The following is a 13,455-nucleotide window of genomic DNA, read 5'->3' on the forward strand; positions in this document are numbered from 1 at the left end:
GGTATATACTTAATTAATTAATAACTATAAGGGGCTAAGCCTAATAAGAGCCTAAGGCGCGGCTCTAAGCGTAATAATGCTATATATAGCTAGGACCCTATATTACTTAAGGCCTATAGCTAATTATATAGAGCTATATATAATAAGCGCTATATATATAAGGGCTACTTAATATATAACCCTAATTTCCCTCCTTTATAATATATTAAATATTAATAACCTAACTAGCTCTTATTATATAGCGCCGGCCCTATTATAATATATATTATTAACGATAAAATACTAAGTAATAAAAATAGACTTAATAGAAGTAAAAGAAGCTTATAAAATTATAATATAATAATAAATAAAGCTTAAATACTTAAAGACGCGGCTATAAACTATATTTAATTAAATAGCTTTAAGTAAAGTAATATTTAAGCTTAAAAAATAAAAGCTATTTAAATAGCTAATATAAAATAATAAAATAAAATACTTTTATTTCTTTTTATATTAATTAAAGAGTAAATATAAAATTAATAAAGTAAAAGACCTTAATAAAGAAAGTAAAGCTATTTAATATTAACTCTTTAATATATTATTTATTTAATTATAGCCTTATATAAAGGGATTTTAGACTTAAAGGGAACTTAAAAGTAAAAAGGAATTATAAGCCTTCTTTAATTATATTAAGTACTTTTTTAATAATAAATAAGTAAAGGAAAGAGCGCTTAATAAATTATAAAGCCTTTATTAAAAAAAATAAATAGCTTTTTAGCGCCTTTTTCTTTAACTTTAAGAATACCTTTATAAATATAAATAAATTTACTTAAATAAAAGATATTTAAATCTTAACGCTATAAAATACTATATTTAATATTATAAAGGAATAGCTTATTATAATATAGATATTAAATACTTTTTATAAATATACTTAAAAAATTACTTAAAACTTTAAAAAGACTTTATACTTTAAAGGATTATAAAAAAAGGGTTAAGCTTAATATAAATATTAGCTTATTTACTTAAAAGTAAAATAAATAGACTACCCTTTAATAATCCTTATTATTAATTATAAAAGTAATATTATAATATTAGCTATTTACCTTTAAAATATAAAATTAACTTAAATAAAAGGGGCCCTTAAAGGGACTTAATAAAAGAAAGTAATAAGCTTTATTAAGTTAAATAAGTTATTAAAGATAAAAGGGAAAAAAGAAGAGTAAAAGACTATACCTCTATTATAAAGGGAGTAGCTACTTTATAGTATATTACCTTTATACCTTAGCGAGATAGCTTATAATATTAAATTTAATTAGGCTATATTATATAGTCTTTATTAAACTTAAGCTAAAAAGTAAAGGTAATAAAGAAAGTAAACGTAAAGAAATAGCGCTTATATAAGGAAAAGCGGTACCTTAAAGTAAAGCTATACTTTAAGGCTTATAATAATATAAATAAAGAAAATAAAGCTTAAAGAATACTTAAAGATAAATTTATTAATAATAATAATATTAATTAATAAAAGTCCTTTTCGTTTTATACTTATCGATAAGGGATATAAATATTATATAGCTATAAATAAAAAAATAGCTTAAAACTTTAAGGTCTTAATAAAAAAGATCCCTTTTTATAAAGTAAAGGGTATATTAAGTATTATAAATAAGGTAATTATTAAAGGGCTAATATAATTAATTATAGATATAAAGGGCTACTTATAGCTTATTTATATTTATATAATACCTTAATTAAAGTTCCCTTTTATCTTAAGGAAACCTTAAATATAATATATAAAGTCTTACTTAATCTTATATAAAGGTATATTAGTCTATATATATAATATAATAATTATTAGTCTATATAATATAACTATATAATATAATAATATAATATAACTATACTATATAATATAACTATATAATATAATAATATAATATAACTATATTATATAATTATAATTAGCTTTTATATAATACGGGAATATATATTTCTATATAAAATATTAAATAGCTATATAAGGCTAATATATATAAAATACGGAAATATATATTTCCGTATATAGCGGATAGTTTATTATACCGATGGGTAGTCTATTATACTGACTAAAAGTCTATTAGACTACTATAGGTCTTTAGTCTAATCTAAAGTTAGTTAGACTACTATAGGTCTTTAGTCTAATCTAAAGTTAGTTAGTCTATAGCTACGCTAAATTCAGCTATATTTAGCTATAACGCTAAGCTGAAAAATAGTATTAGACTGACGGATAGATAATCAGACCGAAGGCCGAGTCTATTTTATTATATATAGGACCGTTGCCTCCTAGTCTAGACGAGATAGAAGATTAAGGAATTTAATTACTTTACTATCTTAACTACCTATTTTATCTCTCTATTACCATTACTCCTTTTATCTCTATATATCCCTATTTCCCTTTTATCTTTATCTTCCTCTGCCTTTATCCCTCTTTCTTATACTCGATAATATATATAAGATTAATTACTTTAAAATACCCTTTTTTTAAGTTATAAATATTATAGATTATAAAAGTATTATTAATTTTACTTTTAGCTTTATTAATAATAAAAAAGAGTATTATTTTTAATAGCTTATTAAATAGCTTAATAGGCTTTATAAAAGCCTTATAATATTAGCCTTAAAAGTTATTATTATAGATAAAGAAAAAGCTTTTTATATAGTCTTTATAAAGGTCTTCTTTAATATATAATAATAACTATATATATATATATTATTTTAATTAATATTAAAGCTAAGATTAATTTATATTAAAAGGATAAAGTAAATAATAATAATAATAATTAATTTATTAACTTACTAACTTTAATATTAAAGATTGCAATTATATATAATAAAAGGTAAAAAAAGTTATTATAAACTTATTAAATATTTACGATAATATTTATAATAATATATATAAAGCCTTTTAAATTATTATTTATATTATTAATTATAATCTGTTTAAAGAGGCTTAAAATCCGTTTATTAATACCTTTAGCTATTAAAAATAGACTCTTTAATATATCTAAAATAAATATATACTTTAATATTAATAATAGGCTAAATTATATTAACTACTATTATAACTTTAATTAAAGGGTTTATAATTTAATTAAGATTACTTATATAAATATTAAATCTTATTTTATAATTAATATATTAGACTTTTATTATTTTTATAAAGGCTTAAAGTTAATCGAAAATAAAGCTTAGATTTATCTTTAAAAGGCTATTAAATAGCTTTATAAATAATAGCTTTAATTTATTTAATAAGCTTAATTAAGTAAATTAAATTAATAACTTATATATTTAATTCTTAACCTTTTCGTAAAGTAATATTACTTTACCTTTATTATAATACTTAAGTAACAAAAGTTAATATTATTATAAATATATATAGGTAATTTTTAATAATAATATAAGCTACCTTATAGTTATAGTATCTTTCAATACTTTATAAAGGAGTCTTAATTATAATATAATTAAATTGCTTATTATAAATAGTTTAAAAAGCCTTTAATTTATACTTTCTTTATCGTTATATTCTTTACTTTATATCTTACTTTAAGATTATTTATTAATTATTATTAAAACCTTTAAGGTAGCTACCTTAAAATTTATAACTTAATAGTTATTAAGAATACCTATAATTAACCGCGCCTTAATATAGCTAATAAAAAGCTTAAAATCCCTTAATACTTTTAACTTAATAATAATATTATTATAATAGCCTTATAGTAAGCCTTATATTACGGCTATAATAGTATTATAAGGTACTTACTATTAGCGGTATAGTAGCGGTAGCGCTTAAGGCTAATTAATAGCGCTTAGTATAGTATAGAATAATATAGCCCCGATATTATAATATTAAGGGAAAATAGTAAAAACGCTATTTTTAAGCTAATTAAGGCTAGCTAGTAAAGGGGTAAATAAGGTTATAAGCGTAAGTATAAGCGATAGGTAATAGTAATAATAGTAGGCGCGGCGCTAATAGCGCCCAATTAAGCGCGATAAAGAGACCTAAAGTAAAAGAATATCTATAATAATATTATAGAGAGATTACGGAAATACGTTTTTAAGTCAATTAAGCCCTACCGGTATATAGGCATAAGCGTAAGCGCTATATTATAACGATATAGTTTAATTAAGATATCGGTATATATTATAGCGCGCTAGTATAAGAAAGAGGGATAAAGGCAGAGGAAGGTAAAGATAATAAGGAAATAGGGATATATAGAGACAAAAGGGGTAATAGTAATAGAGAGATAAAATAGGTGATAGAGATAGGTAAGATAGTAAGGGTATTGAATTACTTAATCTTCTATCTTATCTAGACTAGGAGGTAACGGTCCTATATATAATAAAATAGACTCGGCCTTCGGTCTAGTTATCTATCCGTCGGTCTAATACTATTTTTCAGCTTGGCGTTATAGCTAAATATAGCTAAATTTAGCGTAGCGTAGCTAAATTTAGCGTGGCTAGGACTAACGGACTTTAGATTAGACTAAAGACCTATTATATAGCTTATAGTAGTTAAATAGACTTTTAGTCGGTATAATAGACTATCCGCTATTATAAAATTCTAGATAAATATTTATCCGGCTATAATATATATATATAGGATAAATATTTACCTAGGTATAAAATATAACTATTAGTTAGATAAACATTTATCTAGGTATTTAAACTAGATAAATATTTATTTAGGCACTATAATATATAGTTATATTATATATATAGTTATATTATATATATAGTTATATTATATATATAGTTATATTATATATATAGTTATATTATATATATAGTTATATTATATATATAGTTATATTATATATATAGTTATATTATATATATAGTTATATTATATATATAGTTATATTATATATATAGTTATATTATATATATAGTTATATTATATATATAGTTATATTATATATGTGGTTATATTATATATATAGACTACTAATACTTATTAATAGCGAAAAAGAGTATTAATTTTAATAGCTTATTAAATAGCCTAATAACTTATAAGAAGGCCTTAATATACTTACCTTAGAGGTTATTATTATAAATAAGGAATAAGCTCTTTATATAGTCTTTATAAGGGTCTTTCTTAATATATAGTAATAACTATATATATATTATATTTTAGTTTATATCTATTATAAAATTAACTCTTATTAAAAGGATAATAATATTAGCGATAACGCTAGCGATAATAATAATACTATTAACTTTATTAATAATAATAACCTTAACCTTTTTACCGATCTCCTTTTTAACCTTTTTAAGCCTAAGCTTTATTTAGAGTATATATAATAATAAGTATAAAAAGGTCTAGAGACGTTTATTAGCCTAAAAGATTACTATCGTAAAGGTATATATAAAGCCTTTAAATATATTATTTATACCGCTAATTATAATAACTTTAAGGACTTATAAAAGTCCTTTATCGAGACCTTTAATTATAAATAAGGATATATCCTATAATATATATAAAAGGAGTATATACTATAGCGTAAGTAATAAATAAAGTATTATATTAATTAATATTATAACTTTAGCTAATAGATTAATAATTTAGTTAAGATTACTTATATAAATATAAAGTCTTTTTTTTATAATAGGTATAATAAACCTCTTTTAGCTTTATAAATCCTGTATCGAGATAATCGATAATAAAGCTTATAAATATAAATAAATAATAGCCTTATATAAATAAAAGTAATAAAATAAATACTCTTAATAAGTATAGTTTAATAAGTTAAGTTATTAACTTATATACTTAGTAATTAACTTTCTCGTTAATTAATATTACTTTACCTTTATTACTATACTTAATTAATATAAGCTAAAGCTATTAAGGGACTATATAAGCAAGTTTAAGCTTTAATATAGCTTACTTTATAGTTATATAATCTTTAAATACTTTATAAAAGATAAGCTATTACTTTATAATTAAATTACTAGCCGCTAATAGCTAAAAAAGCTATTAATTTATTTACTTATTTATATTATTACTTTCTTTACTTTTTACTTTACTTTAAGCTTAATTTTACTAATAGCTATAAAATATTAAGAATAGCTATTATAATATTTATAATCCCGCTATTATATCGAGAACCTATAAATATCTATAATTTAATACCGCTAATAAAAAGCTAAAGGTTTTATAATACTTAAAGCTTATTAATAATAACGATATTAATAATAATAATATTAAAGTAAATATTATATCTTAAAGCTAGGCCTTATAGCCTTAAGCTATATAAACTTAAGCCTAATAATATTAAAGTAAGGGCTTATATGAATAGCTTAATTAGGCTATTAATTAAGGTATTTAATTATTAAATTTAAGTATTTATCGTTAGGCCTTTTAAGTTAAGAGAGACGACCTTAATAACGAGCCTAGATAGCTATTATAAAGGCCTTAAATAATAAAGATAGTATTATTATAGCCTTATAGTAGGCCTTATAATAGGCCTTATAAAATAACGATAATAATATTATAAAGTACCTATTATTAATAGTATAATAGTAGCGCTATTTAAGGCCGACTAGCGGTATTATAAGCTATAATACCTATAGTATATAAGCGCCTAGCTTAATATAGAATAATATAGCCCTAATATTATAATATTAAGGGGAAATAATAGAAATACTATTTTTAAGCGAATTAAGGCCTATTAGTAAAAGGGTAGATAAGGTTATAAGCGCGGGTAATAATAGTAATAATAAGTATAGGTAACGTTAATAGCGCCTAACCGAGCCTAGCGGAGAAATCTAAAGTAGAAGAATATCTATCCGATTATAATAATATTATAGGGAAACTATAGAAATATATTTTTAAGCGAATTAAGCCCTATTAGCGCGTAAGTATAGGTGCTATATTATAACGATATAATTTAATTAAGATATCTATATATATTATAGCGCGCCGATTTTATTTTATACCTAGATACTAAAAATAGCTAGCGTAATATAGGGGCGGGGCGGGGACCTAAAAAAATAGGCTAGTTATATACTTAGTAAAAAGTAGTTATATTAATAGTATTATTCTTTTAAAAATCTTAAAAGTCTTAAAAATCTTAAATATTATAAAACTCTTAAATAATAGATATATTAAAAGTATTATAAATAAAGTAAGCTATTACTTTTATTACCTTAAGTTAAGTAGCTTTAAGGGCCGCTGATTAAGTATAAAAGATAATATATTATTGATATTTAGCTAAATAAATAGTTTACTTTAATTTTTATTAAACTATTTTAATAAAAGGGGGGAATAAATATATAAGATAAAATTAACTTATAATTATATAATATTATAAAGTAATTAATAAATAATATATAAGTATTTATTATTATCTTTTTAATTTTAAAGTATTATTTTAAATTATTTTAAATTAAATTAATATATTAAACTAAAAAGGGAAATATTTAATATTTAAGAGCTAAAAGTAAATAACTTTTATAAAAATTAATATACTTAAAAAAATATATAAAAGGTTAAATATAAGCTTATATATTATAAAGAATATAAATTAGAATTCCTTCGGCTTTAAATAAAAAAGTAAAAATTAATAAATTAATTTTTATTTATTATTATATAAATATTTTAATATTATAATATTTAAAATATTATATTAAAGTAAATAAGCTTAAAAGCTAATATACTTTATATATATTTAAATAAAAATAGTAACTTTATATTTAAATAAGCCTTTATAAAGCTATAAAATATACTTTATTAATAAAGTATTTATTAAGGCTATTAATTATTATATTAATATTTTATTAATTTTAATTTAATAATATATTATTTAATTATTTAAAATTACTTTCTTAAAGTTATATTTTATTTATATTAGTAATATAGTTTATATCTATTATATAAGTATAAAGCTTTAAAAGTAAAAAAGGATTTGTTTATATTATTATAGTTATATTTTAATAGTTATTTATTAGGCTTATTAAGTATACTTTAATATACTTTAAGTATTTATTTACTTTTAAGCCTTTAAAAGAATAATTAAATTAAAGGTTAAATTAAAAATTAAAAAAGGGGATAAGAGACTTTATATAAAAGGCTTAAATTAATATAAACTTAAAAGTATTAAGGCCCTGCTCAGCTTACGCGGTTAGTATAACCGCGATTTTGAAAAGTGATATTAGGACCCGCTTTCCGGCTTGCATAGGCTAGGGTTCCAAGCCAATATACCGTATTATACAGCAGTTTTCCAACGCCCGGGCACGGGCAGCAGGCCTACGCTAGCTACAGCAGGCCTGCGCCGCCCATAGCAGGCCTCTAGCGCCCGGGCATAGCAGGCCTACGCCGAAAAATTAAGCTCTTAACCGCGGCGCGGTTAAGGGAAAGGTGCCCGTCGCGCGGTTGCGACGAAAGCACGGTTATACTAACCGTATAACCCAAATAGGTATAGATGCTAAGAAATCTGACTTATTTAGGTATAGCGTTAAAAGGTACATTTCAGCGCTTGCATAACTCGAACGCCCCGTAAAAACTACTTCCGAAGAAGGCAAGGCGCCGATTTTTATTTTATCGACGTCTTAAGATTCCCTTAACCGCACCCCGGTTATACTAACCGCATTACGCCGAGCAGGGCCTAAAGATATATTTATTATAAACCTTCTTTATAATAAAAGGTTATTTTAATATTTAAGGGTATTCCCTTTAATATTAAAGTATCCTTAAATAATATTATTAATAATAATTATTAATATTTAAATAATATTAAAGTAAATTATTTACGTATATTAAAATTATAATCTTTATATTAATAGTATTATATATCTAGATATAAAGTATTAATATATAATCTTTTTTAAGAGTTTTACTATTAATAAAGGAAGAAAAGTCTAGGGGTAAAGGTATTCTATTTTTTTTTAGGTCCGCGCCCTACCCTTATGCTATATTAGCTAATTTTAGTACGTAAGTATAGGACGAGACTAATGCGCTATAACGCATATAGATATCTTAATTGAACTTTAATTAAACTATATCGTTATAATGTAGCGCCCGCGCCCGCGCTAGCGCGCTAATAGGGCTTAATTTACTTAAAAACGCGCTTTTGCTATTTCCTCGCGATATTATAATATCGGGGACTCGTTTTTCTATATTATACTATACCGGGCGGTAAGGGCGCCGGCCCGCGCCTATAACCGACGTAGATAAGGCTATAGTATTAATAGGGCCTAAAAATGCATTTCCGTTATTTCCTTATAATATTATAATATCGGGGCTATATTATTCCGGGCTAGGCTAGGCTAGTTATGAAGCTAAAGTTGCCGCTATTCGTAATGCTATTAATGGGCCCCCCCCCCCCCCCTAGGGGGCCGCCGTTACCGCCCGCCGCCGTAGCATCTCGTAATGCCCTCTTAGCCATCGTTATCGTCGTTATCTATAGTCTTCTACCCTCGGCCGCGGGCCCGCGATATAGTTATTAGAGGCGCATTAAGAGGCGTAGCTATAATATTATCTATCGTGCTATTATATAGTGTTTTACGTAGGCTATAATAGGCTATTATAGGCGGCCCGCGCTTATATACCTTATTTATATAGGGGTAGGGGGCTATACGGTACGCGATTAACTAAAAAAAAAGTTAAAGTAGAATACCTTTGCCCCTAGACTTTTCTTCCTTTACTAATAGTAAAACTCTTTTTTAAAGTACTTTAAAGTAAATACTTTAATAAAGTTTTTTATTAAATTAACCTTTTAAGAAAGTAATCTTTTTTTAAGGTTAAAGTATTTTTTTAAAGATTAAAAAAATATTAATAGTTTTATTAATAAATAAAAATAATAAATAAATATTTATTAAAGTTAAAGATAATTTTATAATAAGAAATTTATAATTAATAAAGATTATATATTTATTAAAAAAGATATAAATATTTAAAATAATTTAAGTAAATATTATAGTATTAATATTAATAATTATTATTATTATTATTATATTTTAAATAGCTTTAAGCTTTTAATAAAGAAATATAATATAAAAAATAAAAAAGATAAAAAATAAAAGGTATCTTTATAATATTCTATATTTTACTTAATAAGCTTAATACTTTTATTTATTAAAGTAAAGGAAAGTACTTTAATTAAAGAAAAGTAATTAAATGTAATATTAAAAGTAATTTAAGAACTTTATTAACTAAAAGGAAAAAAGAAATTAAATATAATTTATTATATTAAAGGTATTATTAATATTAATATAAAGTATTATAATAAGCCTTTTTTATTTAAGCTATATAGATTTAATTAATAAAGGAATATAATATTATTTTAATTAAGTCTTTAAATTAATTATTATATTAAATATAAACAAATAAGCTTATAGTCGTTATTATATTATAAATATAGCTTATTATTAATTTCTTAAGGACTTTATTAATTATTATTAAAAAAGTAATTAAGTATTAATTATTTATTAATAATTTATTATCTTTCTTTAATTTTAATATAACAACTATCTTTTTATATTAAAAGAATTAAATAAAGTATTTAAATTATTAATTTATATCTATTATTATTATAAGTTTAATAATTAATTTAGTATAAAGCTTTATAAGGATATTATTTAAAATAGTATTAACTTTAAATACTTTTTATAATTTAAACTTCTTTAAGATAATTAAAATTAATTTAATTATAATTATTTAATTAATTTTAATTTATTATTATAAAGAAATAAACTATTTTCGATATTAAATAATTTTAGACTTAATAATAAAAAAGAAAGTAATAATAATTATATTTACTTTTATCTTAAAGTAAGTCTAAAGGTTATTAAAAGTAATAATTATAGAGATAAGGTTTAATATAGCTATTTTTTAATTTTTTAAATAAGCTTATTTTATAATTTTTAAATACCTTATAAATTATTAAATAAGTTATAAAGTATATAATATTATATAAAGGTTTTAACTTAATAAATAATATATTAATAATTCTATTTTATATTTTAAAGAGTTATTTAGGTTATATTAATTTAGTCTTAACCTTATATATTTTTAATATAAATAATATTTAAAATAATACTTTATATTTTATTAAATATTATATAAAAGTCTACTTTTTAACTTTTAAATAATATTATTAATAAGCTCCTTAATTAATTTAATAAAGTCTTAATAATATATTTTAAGTTCTTTTATTATTTTAAGTATATTTAATATAAAGAGTTATTAAGCTTTAATTTTAAAATTACTTAATTAAAGCTATTTTTAATATAATTATAATTCCCTTAAGGTAAAGGTAAAGTTATTAAGGATTTAAATTCCTTAAGGGGTATAGTTAAATCTTAATAATTAAGACTTTATAAGGGGCTTATATTAAAGATTTAATAATACTTAAACTAAATTAATTATAATTATAATATCTTTATATATTAAATCTTTAATTTAAGCTTAATAATAAATATAAAGTTTTAAATAATATTAACTTAAAGGGATTAAATTACTTTAAAATATATAATATCCTTTAAGCTTTATATTAAATTATAAAGATTAAAGTTATTAAAAAGTATAGTCTATAATTAAATAAATAACTTAAAGAGCTTTAATAATAAAGAAGCTTATATTATAATAATATAAATTATTTAAGAAAAAGAATAAATTAAATAAATTATAAAGTTAAAAGTTAAAAGTTAAATTAAGCTTAATTTTAATATTATATTAATTATAGGTAATAATATATTATAAAATATATAAGCTTATTTAATAGTAAATAATTATTTAATAATAATATCTTAATTTAATAATAATTTTATATTTTAATATAAATAAAATATTTAATTTAAAACTTATAGAGGTTCTTAAATATAAAAGATATTAAATTATTATTAAAAAGTAAGATTAAAGCTTTTAACGTTTTTATATATATTTTATTAAATAATAATAATATTTATTTTAATATAAGACTTAATAAAGGGGAATTAATCTTAATAAATTTAATATCCTTTAAGAAATATTATTAAGGGGAATCTATAAATTAAGCTTAAAAAGGGTTAAAAAGATATTAATCTTTAATTTATATTAATATTTTATAATAAAAAGAATTTAATAATTATATTTTATTTTTATATAATATATTTAAGGTTTATTAATTATTCTTTCTTTTATAACTAAATATTAAAGGTATAAAGTTTTTATAATATTAAGCTTAATTAAAGTTTACTTATTTATAAGATAAGCTTAATAAGGATTAAAAAGGTTTAAAGGTAAATAATAAAAGCTATTTATATCTTTTCTTTTATATTTTATCTCTTAAAGTATTTAAGGCTATTAAAATAATAATATCTTTAATAATTACTATATTAATATTTCTTTACTTTATCTTTTATTAAATATATTTTATTACTTTTATTTTAATAGCCTTAAAATATAAAATTCAACTTAAGCTATCTTTATATAATATTATAAAATATATTTAAAGCTTTAATAATTAAAATATTAATAAATTATTAACTATTTATAAAAAAAAGAGTAATTTAATATTTAAAATTAATATTTAAGCTTATTAATATATAATTTATAAGTTATTCTTAAAGGTCATAAATTAATATAAATTAAAGTAAAGTAAAGTATATATTAAATTAAAGTTAATCGATTTTCCCTTTAATATATATATAAATATTATATATTTAATATATTATTATTAATTAAATATAATAAAGATATACTTAAGGTATATATAGATTATTAAAGGTCTATTTCTATAATATTAATAAATAATTTTAATATCTTAAAAATCGAGGAATTTATATCTTAGCTATTAATAAATAGCTATTATTAAATTCGTAATTAAAGTAATTATAAAGTTTTTATCGATAAGGGTAAGAGTTTTATTAATAAGGGCTTTTAAATATTACTTTATTTATTATAGGTTCTTCCCCTTTAATTATATTATAGTTGAATAATATAATCGAAGGTACTAAATTATATAATAATATTTATTTATATTTTAAAAGTAATCTTAAGCTATTATAGGTCTTAAACTTAAATCGGCTATAAAGGATTATATATAGGTATAATAATATAAATAGATCTTACTTTACTTTTAAAGCCCTATACTTATATAATAAATATAAATTATATTAATAATATAAATAAAGTATAATTTCAAAAAGGTATTATTAAATAATGAAATAATATATTATTAAACTAAAATATATAAAATATTAATATAATAATTAATACTTTTTATAAATACTTTATTAATAAAGTATATTTTATAGCTATATAAGAGTTTACTTAAGTATAAATTTACTATCTTTATTTAAATATATATAAAGTATATTAGCTTTTAAGCTTACTTACTTTAATATAATATCTTAAATATCTTAATATTAAAGTATTTATATATTAATAAATAAAAATTAATTTTTTTAAAATTTAAAGCTTAAAGAATCTTAATTTATATTCTTTATAATATATAAGCTTAT

This window comes from Purpureocillium takamizusanense, chromosome 1, assembly GCF_022605165.1.
Source record: "Purpureocillium takamizusanense chromosome 1, complete sequence".
NCBI classification, from domain to species: domain Eukaryota; kingdom Fungi; phylum Ascomycota; class Sordariomycetes; order Hypocreales; family Ophiocordycipitaceae; genus Purpureocillium; species Purpureocillium takamizusanense.